Source organism: Schistocerca piceifrons, chromosome 2, assembly GCF_021461385.2.
Source record: "Schistocerca piceifrons isolate TAMUIC-IGC-003096 chromosome 2, iqSchPice1.1, whole genome shotgun sequence".
Taxonomy (NCBI): domain Eukaryota; kingdom Metazoa; phylum Arthropoda; class Insecta; order Orthoptera; family Acrididae; genus Schistocerca; species Schistocerca piceifrons.
In genome coordinates this window covers 218340054-218344123 of record NC_060139.1, presented here as the reverse complement: position 1 = coordinate 218344123, position 4070 = coordinate 218340054, and positions in this window count along the sequence as shown.

The window sequence follows — 4070 nt, the reverse complement described above, 5'->3', positions numbered from 1 at the left end:
CACTGACGGCGGCGGTGCACAAATGCTGCGCAGCTAGCGCCATTCGACGGCCAACACCGCGGTTCCTGGTGTGTCCGCTGTGCAGTGCGTGTGATCATTGCTTGTACAGCCCTCTCGCAGTGTCCGGAGCAAGTATGGTGGGTCTGACACACCGGTGTCAATGTGTTCTTTTTTCCATTTCCAGGAGTGTATATCGATATTTTTTAAAAATATACGCATCCCTGGTACAGCTGTACCAAGCAAGTACAAGCAGCGTGTTGTTGGTAAGAGGGGCAGCGGCGGAGACTTACGAGTCAAGCCTCCTAGCGCACGGAGATGACGCGTTCGGAGATAGTTTAAAGCGAGTTCATGGAGCCGAGCCCGTTAATGATCTGTAATACACAGCGACAGGGAAGTTGCACACAAATTTCGGCACGGACATAAGAAAGTTAAATAGTAACTTTGACAAAAATAATAGAACATTCAACTAGCTGCGATCCCTTTACAATGCCTCAGTGTAAATTCGTAGGCTCTGTTGCACTTCCTTCTGGCTACACGGTATTCAGACGCTGAGTATAACCGAGGTTTTCCGCGGCGCGCTGCAGACGCGCCCCCTGCGCATCACGCACCCCTCATTACGCGGGGGCGGCAGTTTTACGGCGCCGTCCCCTCTCTCCTCCCCACCCCTCCCCCTGCCCTGCGCCCTCCCTCAGCCGCTGCGGTTCTCCGCCCCCCGCCACAGGCCAGAGCCGCAAACGCAAACATATTGCCGAGCGGCGTGCACGCCGACAAATGCCGCCATCAAACGGCCCCGTTTTTATTCGCTCCGCCTCGCTGCGACTCTTTTTATCCCCGGCGTTTTGCCCGGCAAATTGTATATATCTGCGGCAAAGCGTGCAGGGGAGTGAACAGGCGCGCGCGCCCACCCACAGTTGCCAAAGCAGCGTGGCGGGGTGCCGTCAGGTGGAGCCTGAGAGATAGGCGGCGTGCGTTGTTTTGTAGAGCATCTGCTGCTCTGTGACGCAAATGTATATGTTTACTCTACTAGTGTAGGGCAGCGTTCACAATAACAGAGGAACTCACTTTGTTTTTACTTTTCAAGAAGTAGAAAATAGTAAAACATAATGTTTTAAACGCACCGAAGACAGCGAATGGACAAAAATATAGTAACACCACGAGAAATCCATGATTCAACATAAATGCTGATACAAGCTACACTTGCAGGTTGCGCTGTTGTATTAGGCCACTAACAAGGAAGGAAGAATGAAGGAAGATTGTGTTTAACGTCCAGTCGACATTGAGGTCATTAGAGAGGGAGCACAAGGTCGGATTTTGTCGAGGCTGGGGAAGGAAATCGGCCGTGTCTGGCACGTGACGACTTACTGGAATTAAGGAAAACGTGGAATTGAGGACCTACCAGTATAACTTTCTTTTCACACAATCTGCTTATTTAACACTATATAACCATATTTTTTGTTGTTTTATAAAATGAGCAAATTTGCAAAATTCTTTTGACCTTAAATCAACCTACCCTGTTATCCTCTTGGAATTCACAACAGTAGTCAAGAGATTAGGTATGTGCACTAATGCAAGGAGACTTAAAATTTGCAAAAGTAAGGGATTAGGTTTAAGCAGGGGCTCCACTTCACGCGACTATAGCCTACATGCTGTTAATCCAATATACAGGGCTATTACAAATGATTGAAGCGATTTCATAAATTCACTGTAGCTCCATTCATTGACATATGGTCACGACACACTACAGATACGTAGAAAAACTCATAAAATTTTGTTCGGCTGAAGCCGCACTTCAGGTTTCTGCCGCCAGAGCGCTCGAGAGCGCAGTGAGACAAAATGGCGACAGGAGCCGAGAAAGCGTATGTCGTGCTTGAAATGCACTCACATCAGTCAGTCATAACAGTGCAACGACACTTCAGGACGAAGTTCAACAAAGATCCACCAACTGCTAACTCCATTCGGCGATGGTATGCGCAGTTTAAAGCTTCTGGATGCCTCTGTAAGGGGAAATCAACGTGTCGGCCTGCAGTGAGCGAAGAAACGCTTGAACGCGTGCGGGCAAGATTCACGCGTAGCCCGCGGAAGTCGACGAATAAAGCAAGCAGGGAGCTAAACGTACCACAGGATGGTGCTCCACCGCACTTCCATCATGATGTTCGGCATTTCTTAAACAGGAGATTGGAAAACCGATGGATCGGTCGTGGTGGAGTTCATGATCAGCAATTCATGTCATGGCCTCCACGCTCTCCCGACTTAATCCCATGCAATTTCTTTCTGTGGGGTTATGTGAAAGATTCAGTGTTTAAACCTCCTCTACCAAGAACGTGCCAGAACTGCGAGCTCGCATCAACGATGCTTTCGAACTCATTGATGGGGACATGCTGAGCCGAGTGTGGGAGGAACTTGATTATCGGCTTGATGTCTGCCGAATCACTAAAGGGGCACATATCGAACATTTGTGAATGCCTAAAAAAACTTTTTGAGTTTTTGTATGTGTGTGCAAAGCATTGTGAAAATATCTCAAATAATAAAGTTATTGTAGAGCTGTGAAATCGCTTCAATCATTTGTAATAACCCTGTATATTTAACCAAATATCTAAATCAAACAGTTTAATGATAAAAAATAAAATTACACCTTACTGTTTAAAACATATGTGGTCTGAAAGGCTTACCAGCCAATATGTAGTAGAAATTGTTAATAATGTAACGTAAAGCACTTTTCCATTATCAAAAAATGTTGTGGTGAACTGAAGAGTAACAAGTGGAGCGGACAGATTGTGCATTGCGCTACAAAGTAGCGGAAGCCTGAACTACCGCTTACGCTTGGTCCCTATGGAGCTACGAGAAGCAGAACCAAGGGACCAGGGAGTCGGCTTTAGGAGGGCACTACTTTTCAGCCCACTAACCTCTAGCAGTATAATCCCCCACAATCAACTCTTTAAAGAATTGAACTCCCGTGTATAAAATGGCTTTGGACGCCTGAAAACTTTACAAATGATTAATGCGTTAAATATCTGACGTTAATCACGTAAAACCTTCGTCGTTGAAGACGAAAAACGCAAAATATATCGATTTCAGTCGTTTCGAATGATGTACACTTAGACTAAAAGAAATGTTTCTGCCGTGCGGTGTGGCCGCGTGGTTTGAGGCGCCATGTCACGGATTGCGCGGCCGCTCCCGCCTGTGGTATGGGTGTGGGTGTGTTGTTCTTAGCATAAGTTAGTTTAAGTAGTGTTTAAGTCTTGGGACCGATGACCTCAGCAGTTTGATCCCACAGGATTTCACACACATTTGAACATTTGAAAAAGTTTCTAAGGGGCTTGAAATTACGTGTAAAAGTTTCCTGGAAGTCGCTAAGTGCTCTCATTCTCAAATATGGATAACTTTATGTCTATAAGCTGCAAGTCGTGAGTTAGGCTGCCTCAAGACACTATCTAGCTTTAATAGGTAACTTACTGTATTAAACGTTTAACTTTAGATTATACCTCATAATGAACACATTGTGAAGGCATGGTTAGTAATGGTATGAAACCCTGAAAATCAGATTTTCGTTGCCTCTGGGAACCATTAGGTAGGCAACTTTCAACTGATATTGTGCGCCGTTTTCGCCATTAACAATATAGTAGTCAAGTGATGCAATAATAAGTTCTGCTGTACGGAGGGCAGCTAAACAGCCGGATAATGAGGTCACACCAGCACAGAATCGAGCAAAATCATTTAAAACAAGCATGGGTCGAAAAATGCAGCGTCGCAGGGCTATGGCGGTGAAACAACAGCGATCAGTGACGAGCGTGCGGTGGGCATTTGAACTAACTTGCCCCCAGCTAATATAATCTGTTTGTAAATTGAGAAGCCGGCATTGCTTGTTGTTGGGGGAGAGACCTTTCCCGGAAGAACGCCATACCTACTGTCCAATCACAATAAGATGGTTCAAATGGCTCTGAGCACTATGGGACTTAACATCTGAGGTCATCAGTCCCCTAGACTTAGAACTACTTAAACCTAACTAACCTAAAGACATCACACACATCCATGCCCAAGGCAGGATTCGAACCTGCGACCTCAGTGGCTGC